We start from the raw sequence: 11,031 nt of genomic DNA, 5'->3' as shown, positions 1-11,031 counted from the left end.
ATTTTCTCACATTAAGGCTTTCTCTGTATTGTCAAACGGTCCATTGGCAGAGATTCCTAAAAGAGAAATTATGGGGTGAAAAGGTCGAAGGTTCTCCCATCCAAGAGCCAGTTCTGAGAAGCAAATTGGCAATTCCTCCCGCTCAAACATTGGTGTTGTCTCGAACCACGGTGTTGCTCCAAAGACACCAGCACCAAAGACACAACCAAACCAATTTGGTGGCTTAAATAAGCAAATCAGCGCCCCCAGTGGCACTGAGGAGAACAGCTCTCACTTCTTTGTTCTGAGGTTGAAAATACTTGGCCCTGTGAAAAGGAGTTTCATTTTTGTCTTCCATATTGCAAATCTTCATCAGAAAGATGAAACCAGAAAATGTATAGCTATGCTTTTTGACCTATTCTTTGTGCATGGTTTGGATAATGCTTGCTTTCCTGATCTGGGTTCTGGGTCAATAAGGATAAAGTCATTCATGTCCATCCTTCCAAGTCTGGGCTTGAGAATTCCCATTTACTGTCTCTGTGGTTTGCCCTCAATTTACTTTCTATTCTCTCCAACTCCCTGGAGGAAAATTTGGCCACATCCTTTGTAGTAGTCAGAGAAATGAGAAGATGCCACAGCCACTTGGTACAGCATAGTGTGTTCAGCACATATGGAGTTTTTAAGGGTGAGCCCAGACTTACTGAGTAAGTAAGATTTGTATTTAAACAGGAGTAAATGACGGAGTCACTTGGGATGAAAACCTGTTTGGCAATCCTCAAGAAGGGGCAGATTACTTCTGACAGGTCTAAACAGCCCAGGCTGATAGGATCATTTAACTATATTTAACGAACACTGACAAAGGAATGTTTGATTAATGTCTCCCACCCAAATATCCAGGGACTGGCAGGTCACCTTCTCAAACCAATAGGCAGTTGAAGAATTCTCTTTCATTATGCATGATTGCAACATGCTTTAAATGGTCTGACGAGGACACGCTCCACCAAGATCTCAGGATTTCCTGGAGTCTTCTGCAGTGAGAAGGACGCTCACTTCTATTTTGGGTAAGCATGGGGGGGGGGGAGCGGTCCATTTAGTGGGACATGTATTTATGCTAAGCCAAAATTGCACTGATGATTTGAAAACAAAACAAATCAATAGAAACCTAAACATCCTCCCCCTCAAATTGTTAAGTGATGAAAATTCCAATGATTTTAGTTTTGCTTCAATTCCAATCATTGAAGTTTTAATTTTTTTTTGTAGGTGTTTGTGCAGGATTTATGCCAAGCTCTCTTATGTGATCCTGTTTATTTTTATTATCTCTTCAACTATCTGTGAGTTTCTCACTTTTGAGATGTAAAATAAAATCTATTTTTAAGACTTACTACTAAAATTTCAGAAAGAAACTAAGAGTTGCACATCCAGAGGCCCATTCTGTATCGGGTATTGCCAATTCCTAAAAAAGGGACCTGTGACTCTGTCTCTTGCTGAGGGTAACATTGTTTAAACATTCTGGCAAAGAACAGAAGATTTCAAAGTCAATGGAATCTTCTAGCTATGTATATTAAATCGCTAGTGTCTGAAATTTGTTCATGGGGGTTTCTGTTGGACTGAGTGCCTTGTTTCTTGGTGCTTTCTAAGAGTACAACACTTTTTAAGATTATACCAAGTTTTCCAGGAGTGATTCTGGTTTTCCAAAGAAATTATGATCAAGTGGAGTTAATCTTTTTTATAATGATGAACTCTAATGATTCTCCACCATTGGAGATGTTAACTTTCTCTTTTGTTCACTCACAGCACTTAGTACAGATCCTGGCGCATAGTAAGTACTCATTAAATGATTGTTGAAAGAAGGGAAGCATGTGCTGTTGAGGTTCTGTTTAAAGAGGTCTGCAAAAGAGCTATCTGGTTCCAAGGAGTCTGTCTGGAATAAGACTTCCTGGACCAGGTGCCTAGGAAAACATATAAAAGCTGCCTTTGAGGAAGTCATGGCCATTGGTGCTACTCTTAGGGTATGAAGGGAGGGACAGGGAGGTGCTCTAATATCATTTTACCTGTTATGTCACAGTGAAATACCTCAAAGAAGCTTTCCCCAGTCCACTAAGTGTAGGCCGTATGAGTTTTTTATGGCTGCTATAACAAATTACCAAACTTGGTGTCTCAAAATAACAGATAGAAATTTATTGTCTTACCATACTGTAAGGCCAAAAGTCTGAAGCAGGCCTCACTGGGATAAAATAAAAATGTCAGCCTTCTGCTTTCCATTTTGGAGGCTGTAAGAGAGTGTTTTCTTGCCAGGTTACCCACATTTCTTGGCTTGTGGCTCTCTCCACCATTTTCAAAGTCAGCAATGGCGGGTTGAGTCTTCCTCATATCTTATCCTTCAAAACTCCCCTTTTGTCATCAAATCTTCCTCTATCTTTCCTCTCTCACTTTTAAGGTTCTTGTGATTAGACCCACCTGAAAATTCAAGTAATCTTCCTATCTTCAGTCCTTAACTTAATCATATCTGCAAAATTCCTTTTACCATGTAAGGTAACATATTCACACATAGGGATCAGGACACTTACATTTTGGGGTGGTGTTGTTATTTAACCTATTGCAGGAAGTATTTATTATATACTCCCACAGAACTCTGTGCTTTATAGTATGCTTTATAACATCAACAAATGTTAATTACTTAGCTTGTCCTGTGACTATTCATTTAATGTTTGTCTGCCTCTAAAGATCTATGAGAACATGGGCAGCATCCGTTTCATTTATTCTTGTATCCCCAGTGCCTGTCACAATATTTGGTTTATACTACACATCACATAATATTTTGACAAATGGAAAACCTTCCACCAACCATATTTCATTGACATTCCAATGCCCCCATGAGACAGGGGTACCATGCCCATTTTGTAGACGATAATACTGAGCTTCAAAGAGCAAATAATGCTCTATTTTTTTTATGAATCAGTACCCTCCATTCCATATTTGAAGTTTTTCACGTTCTAGTATGTTGCAGGTGGTATTTGCTGCCACACCCCTGGAGCATGTCAGAAGACAGAAAGTTTCCAAGAAGGGCAGGGGAGATAGCATCAAGTTTTGATATCACTGCCAGGGTCTGCTTGACTCTTTGACTGGAAATGGTTGACTGTTTGTGATTTGATAAGCAGGAGCATTCACTATCAAACAGGATTTCTTGGTTGAGCAGGTTTAGTGTCGACTGCTCCAAGGAGAGGGCAAATCATCTGTATGGTTAACAGTTTTAATCATAGCCTGGTGCCCTGATTCTCTTTCTACACATTAAAAAAAAAAAAAAAAACTAAGTGATTGGAAAAAAAAATATTTCTTCTTCAACCTCTTCAAAACCCTGATTTGTTCAAGTTTATATTGGGTCCTTGTCTATTGTGTAGCTGATGTGTTCAGCCACCAGGGCAGACTATGGTAAGAATCTTTTACAAAGCCCATCAGGAACGGGTGACTCAAGGTAGTGCTAGAAAAATACCTGCTGAGTTCCTTGAATGACTAGTGACAGTAGCTGATGTTCCTTAGTGACTACATGGGAGTTAGAAGATAATAGAAATACCAGTTTATTTATGTTTCTCATCTCTACCTTATTCCAGTGCTATAGGTATGATGGTGAGTTAGTTTAGGAAATCTAAAACCAAGAATAGCTTCTATTCTAAAGCAGATGCTTTTTATAATAATGCATCAGAGGCCTCAAGAATTACCCAGCCTACTAGCTGATTGGTGTGGAAAAAGGCAACATGGTACGACGGAATGAGATTAGACCTTAGAGGAGGGCGGATTTGAGTTTGTGTTCCTGAAATCACCACTTACTGGCTGTGAGAACTTGGACAAGTTACTTAATTTACCTGAGCCTTCACTTTTCCTTTAAGAAACAGGTATGTGTTTTGAACTTGAAAATAAATACTTCACGTGGAAAGTACCTAACAAAGTGACTGGCTTGAAACACGTTATTTCTCTTTCTCTTTCCTCCATCTTTCAAAGAGTTTAAAACCTTTCTGCTTTGCAAACATTTCTTCAAACAGCAACGATTATTCTAGACTGCTCCATGTCAGCATAATTTAAAAAGTACGCAATTGATACCTGATAGCTTGGTGCTATGTCAAGTTATCAATCAGCGGGACAAGGAAATGACTGAAAATGTTCAATTGTTCAATCAACCCCCCCCCCACCCCGTGCGATATGCTTTACAAAGTCAAGTAGATGTGGTCAGCGTGGCCGAAAGCTTTGCTACCAGTGCAGAGGCAGTCTAAAAGTTTTATTAGAGAGAAAGAGCTGTGCATTCTGAATCAGAGTCCATCAGGAAAGACACATTCAGTGTTATTTAGTGACTGTCACTTACCCAGCAGGATTTTAATGTGTTTATTGATGTGGTTACCTGTATAAATCAGGATTTGATAAGATTTTAGGGCCTGTAAATGAGCTCTTTGTCTACATTCCTGAATAGGTGAACAACTGCTTGTGGCACCAGTTGAGTTCCTGAGGAAGTAATTACTCACCCAGTGAGGTGCATGACAATGAGTGGGCTGAACCCACTCTCAACTGGTATGAATGAAGAGCAGGGGATATGCCAGCAAGCACTCAGAACTGAACTCGCAGACAGAGAAGCCCTTGAAAATTAAAAAAAGAAAAGAGAGAGAGATGAGCATGATCTCCATCTAAAGACTTTGAATGGACTGCAGACTGGCTTGCCCAACTTTACTGAAGCCTTATTGAAGAAACTTCGGGTTTCCAAAGAATGTGTCCATGCCAAGGGCGGGTGGCCAAGTGGGAGAAGGAAGACTACAGAGGCAGATGTAGCAGTGCCTGTCATGTTCTGTGGGGCAGCCTCATGGGGTCTGGAACTCTGGCTCCACTGACAGATACCCCCAATAAGATAAAAATGGCTGCTTTAAGCTCTTGCCAGCTGCTGCTATTTCAATTCAATTCAGGCTCTCTCTCTCTCTCTGAATATGTGCTTGTCAAACAACTTTTGATCATGACTTGGACTCTGATTCCCTTCATGGGGATGGAGTTGGGGTGGGTTAGTCCTGTGGTCAGGTAAATGTGTCACACTTTGCATACGTATCAATTTCATGATATTTAATCAACTTTCAGTTCAATCTTGGGTGATCTATTTCTAGGAGGCAGACTGAATTGGGAGATTCTGTCCTTTAAGGTGACCTGTGTACCTACCTACCTATCTACCTGATTGCCATTTTGTATTCTCTTGACGAGGTTGGCAGTTGCCAGTCTATTTTCTTGGGTAAACAATATCACTTGCATACTTTTCTTCCTCCCTCCATTTCTGCCTATACAAAGTTACTCTATAGATCAAGAATTGGAGAATATTTTTTTCCCACTAAAATAGTCTTTGTGGGCCATCGGTCTTTGTTTCAACTATTCAACAAAAATTGGTTTTGAACGAATATCTAACTGCCAGAAGAGCAGTGATCTTCCTTGTGGGAACATTCAGAACTTAGCTGAATCTCTTTAACTGAAAAAAAGTTAGTACTATTTTTGCTTTGCATTTTATATGGTAGTGATAAAGGGACATGAGCCCCACTGCCAACCTCTTTGGGAAATAAGGCCTCCAAAGATCTTAACCTGGCCCTTCCTTGTGCACACTCATCTTCTGTTAGCAGGTAGCATTGCATTTTGGGACCCTAGAGTCCTTTATTATCATTCCTCCATAGAATTCTCATCAATTGACTCCCATCCACACCAATGAGACCTCTTGAATTTTATCTCATTTTACAGTTATTTATTTATTTATTTATTTATTTTTCTTGTCTCACTTAAGGAATAGATTCTAGTGCTGGGGGCGGTGGCACACACTGAAATCCCAGTGGCTCAAGAGGCTGAGGCAGGATGATTGGGAGTTCAAAGCCAGCCTCAGCAACTTAGCTAGGCCCTAAGCAACTCAGTGAGACTCTGTCTCTAAATAAACTATAAGAAAGGGCTAGGGATATAGCTCAGTGGCTAAATGCCCCTGGGTTCAATCCCTACTACAAAACAACAACAGCAAAAAAAAAAAAAAAAAAAAAAAAAAAAAAGAGAGAGAGAGAGAGAAAACATTCTAGAAACACCACATTTCTTTGTCTTTCTCGTGTTCAGTTTCCTCATATGTAAACTGGGACCAGTGTATATAGGATATATACGTTACAGCTCTGGAGGGCATAGCTCACTTTCTGTCTTTCCACATCACTGCCCCATGATGCAAGTGTAACTCCTTGTATAGTAACTGCTTAATTAATACATTTTGGATGAATTGATGAATTTAATTTGAGGTTACTGATCTCTTTAGTTTTGAGCTTTGGCTTTCTCTCTCCTTTTTATTTTCCAGGTGAATGGCCATGTGTCTTTTTCTCTCCGGATCCTAGAAGTTCTCAGTTTCTGAACTAAGCTTCTGCTATAGATTCCACTGGGTCCTTGCCTGTCCCTCTCCGAAACCTGAAGAGAATTCAGGAATTCTGCCAAAGCCCTGGGGTTATTTGAAAGTACAAGAAGAGTCTGCCTGGGATTCCCCTTTCTTATAGTTTCATTTTGAGTGTAATATGTTAGAAAGATAATTTACAGAAAATACACTTTAAAAGGAAGATATGGGGGTGTTATTTATAAAAGAGGAATGATACTTGTATTGGCAAGATGTGTGACTCTTAATAAATCATTTTAACTCTGTGTGAGGGTTTGAGCATTATAGTGATAGAATATAAGCCTGTGTTCATGAACTGTGTAGAAGTTGGCAAACAAAAACTGGACTACCGTTCTACCTGGGGTTACACACAGGGATGCCTTTTTTTCCCATAATTTTTATTGGTGCATTATAGTTGTAATGATGATGGGATTTGTTGTTACATAATCACAGATGCATGTAATATAACAATATAATTTGGTTAATATTATTCCCCAATATTTCCCCTTGGTCTCTTTCTTCTAAGAGGAGAGGATCAGGGATGCATAGTTTGCCTTTTTCCAAAGAATCACTCAAGCATTCACCTGGTCATATGTCTGTGTGTGTGTGTATACAAATATGTATATATGCATATGTGTATATATATATGTATATATCTATGTATTTCTCTATGGAGGGATGGAAAGAGAGATTTGGAGATGGTTTATTTTAAGAATTTGCTAACATGATAATGGGGACTGAAATCCATAGAACAGGCTGGCATACTGGAGACTCAGGTGGAATTCTGTTTTTATAGTTTTCAAGCACAATTCTTTCTTCTCTGGGAAACTTCAGTGTTTGTTCCTGAGGCCTTTAACTAACTGTAGGAGGCCCACACACATTGAGGATAATCTTCTTTACTTAAGTCACTGATTGTTTAATCACATCTACAAAATACTTTTTTAGCAACATCTACAATGATGTTTGACCAGACAACTGGGCACCATAATTTAGCTAACTTGACTTATTAAAGTAGCCATCACATCTATTAGGAGAAAATTTCACGGTTACAAATTCTGGGAAAATGTACTTCCACATTGTCAAGATTTTCTGGGATGGGCACTCTTGAAGGTGGCGTTCATCTTGCTTCCCATTTTCACCTTGGAGTGAAGTCGAGAGGACCTCTTCTGTCACTTCTGTTGTTAACCATGTCTCAGCTAGCTGAAAACTTCTCCCTGACTTGCTTCCCACCACAGGGTACAAATTCAGCTACCCCACAGGTTTGGCTGTTTTTAGAGTTACACTCATGCTGGACCCATTGCCCCAAAGCATTACTTCTATGCCTAAGGAGACTGCAGCTCCAGACAGATGCTGCATGAAAATCCATGAGACCCCCCCCCACAATTCCATGTATTATGTTGACCCCCAGTCCTGTATCCCATGTCTCTAGTTTTTCCTTTTGCAGACCTCGGTTGCTACCAAGCTAATCACTTGCAGAGGTTTGTCAAATGTCTAGTCTTCAAAGGGTAGGGATTGATTTCTTCCAATAAACTTCTTGTCCTTGAAGCTAGTGGACTCACCTCCTTCCTAATTCTGAGCTTAGTAGTTCCTGTCTTATTGGGGGGACAGCTCTAAAAGGATCTATTACACCAGGGCGAAGAGTGACTCCCAAACACAGGTTTGAATAATGAACAAAGGTCATTTTGTATTTAGGGAATACTCAAAGAACTGCTTCCTGTTAATTTTTGAGTGTAAAGCATGGCTGGTAGCTTCTCCTGTGAAGGTTTAAATTTCATCTCAACAGGAACTTGGCTGCATGCAGTCATATATATGTGTGCGCATAATAGGAACTGTTGATCTATTTTTGCATGATGAACCCTCCAATAGCATGGATTCCGTTCTGTAATCTCAGAACAATGAGCTTGGTAGGAAGAGTAGATGTTTTGATGCCATCTCATTATGAGGCATTTTACTACTCCAAGTTTCAATGTGGGATTGTGTATATAAATAATATATACAAGGACTTCATGCTTCTAAATGGCCCCAACAAAATCTATAAATTTGATTCACCTCAGTTAATGGAGTCTCTTCCCTAGCCAGATTGTTCTTTGTGTGACACTGTTGGGAAGTTTGCTGAAGTCCTTATGCCTCATGTAAAAGCCATGACATTTCTAGCTTAGGTGGTTTGTCCTGTTGTCCTTGGCTAAATTTTCTTTGTAGCCTAGTTAAAACCTGGACACCTGGGAGCTTAAATTATCCCTGTAGGATATTAGTATATTAGCTACCTATAAAAATGAAATTTATATGAGGCATCTGTTTACATTGAGCATCCCATAAAACTGTGGCAGAGAATTCAAAGGAAAAGGCTTTCAAATGAAGGTTTCATAGCCAAGAGCAAAAGGCTCTTGAGAGTGGCATCTCGATAGCTAATTTCCATTTTAGATATTAAAAAGAATTTTTAATAGACAAAGGATCTCATTTTTCCCCACAAATGGCAGTCTAGAATATACAAAAGAACTAAGAAATCCTTTAAAGTTCATATTAGGTATTGCAGTGTTATTTATTTAATCATTATTATTGCATCAAAGAGAAAATAAAGGAACGGAGATTTTAGCATTAATTTGTTGACATGCAATCGAGGACTTGGTGAACAGGAGGAATAGTAATTTCTAATTGTTATCTAATAGGGATTCTATAAAGTCGGTGAGAGAAAGCGCTGGAAGGACCTAACGTGGCACACAGGGGCATATCTCTGCCTAGGAAACAGAATGTTAAAAGAAATCATTTAAAAAGTCTACAGTAACAATCAGATTTGTGGACTAGTCTAGTGCTAGCATTTTAAGGTTGCAGGACACGTAGATGTGCCTAACATAATACAAAAGTAGGGAAAAAAAGGAGAAGAGGGGAACTCTTTTCCCTCCCTATGTTACTGCCTTCAAGAGGGAAATTGATCAGTCCAGCTTGAGCATTCTGCCTACAGCAAGGAGATCCACGTTCCACCAGGCCTGTAGGCAATAACAGTGCGACAGTTTTCAAGAGAAAATCAAGGTGCTACTACCAGAAAATGGAGAACGGCCAAAGGTAGGCAAAATAAGCACCCAACCAATTTGACATGGACTTCAATAATTGTAGTATAATTCACTCTGTCCTTCCCATTCCGATCAACCAGCCTCTGTCACTTTGGATCAAGTTTTCTCTTATTCCTTTTATTCTTGGTCTAGCCCTTTTTCTTTTCTTTCTCTCATTTATTTTTTATAGTATTTCAAGGGTAGTATGAATCGAATAGATTGGAGGAGTAGGGGAAGTCATCAGCTAAGATCTAAGCCTCTCTAGGGCATCGATTCTCTAAGAACATGTTTTCATTTACCAAGAAGAAAATAAGGCATTCTGGGGAGAACGTATGCTTCTTGGTGTGAGTGTTCTGGATCCAAAATGGCTAGAAAGGGAAGTGGTAGTTATCCTGGGTGTTTTTCCTTGAAATGGTGTGGCTGTCTGAAATGTTGGGAAAAGGCTATTCCTAAATCGGGGAAAGATTTTTTTTTTTTAATTTTCTTTCCATTTGAGCTCTCCCAGGCATAGGCCAACCTCGTCCCTTATATCCACGGGTACTTATATATTGGGAATTATAAATACATAAACGTTTTTTGACAAGTCAAGATTACAGAATGTAAGATTGGGCTCTTATGGAGTCTAGCTAATACCAGCTGCCAAGTGACAAGCCATTTTCCACGGGCTTGACACATCTAACATCAACACTGAATCATGCTGTAATTTCTTTTCACATCAAAAAGCCTTCATTGGACTCCCTTTCGGGTAGCAGTTATTTTCCATTTCTTTTCTACCCTTTTCAGCAGAACTTCTTGGGAAAAACATCTATTCTCACTTTCTTCTATTACCTCTTAAAGCACAGAATGATTAGGCTTCCTCCACCTCCTCACCACTCCACCAAATCGCCTCGTGACAGATTAGCCAGATCTTCATGGAGTCAACTCTCAGTCCTCGCCTTACATGATCTAGGATCAGTTATCCCTGATCAGTGCTTTCCTTTTCTTTAAAACATAATTTTTATTTGTTCTAATTAGTTATACGTGACCATAGAATGCATTTTGACGCATCATACATAAAAGGAGTAGGATTTCCCATTATTCTGTTTGTACATGAAGTAGAATCACACTGGTCATGTAATCATATAGGCACATAGGGTAATAATGTGTGATTCATTTTGCTATCCTTCCTAAGTAACTCTATTCTTCCTTAGCCCCCCACCTCTTACTGTGGATTATCATCCTCTTATCAGAGAAAACGTTTGGCCTTTGGGTTTTTGAGATTGGCTTATTTCACTTAACATGATATTCTCCAGCTCCATCCATTTACCAACAAATGCTGTCATTTCATTCTTCTTTAAGGCTGAGTAATATTCCATGGTGTATATATATGCCACATTTTCTTTATCCATTCATCCAATGAAGGACACTTAGGTTGGTTCCATAGTTTAGCTATTGTTACCTTCCTTTACTTATACTTTCTTGACTTGGCTCTCGGGCATCCCCCTCACCCCCAGAACTTCTCTTAGTCCAGTGGTCACTGCTCTGCTCTCTCTTCACTTTCTATCTTTACTTACTTGCCTGCTGATTTCATCCCGTCTCCTATCTTAGATATTTCTAAAT

At 39.4% G+C, this 11,031-nt stretch overlaps 1 long non-coding RNA gene across 1 annotated transcript; it reads left to right on the top strand.

Annotated features, from left to right (window-relative positions):
- The first annotated feature begins 908 nt into the window (after positions 1-908).
- Positions 909-6,742, top strand: LOC125616233. Its single transcript, XR_007346845.1, has 3 exons — positions 909-1,040; positions 4,439-4,718; positions 6,317-6,742. It is a non-coding gene; the product is annotated as an uncharacterized LOC125616233 (long non-coding RNA).
- Positions 6,743-11,031: the final 4,289 nt, after the last annotated feature.

This window comes from Marmota marmota, unplaced genomic scaffold (assembly GCF_001458135.2).
Source record: "Marmota marmota marmota unplaced genomic scaffold, marMar, whole genome shotgun sequence".
NCBI lineage: Eukaryota > Metazoa > Chordata > Mammalia > Rodentia > Sciuridae > Marmota > Marmota marmota.
Note: the sequence above shows the minus strand (reverse complement) of the source record. Positions and strands in the feature narration are given on the sequence as shown.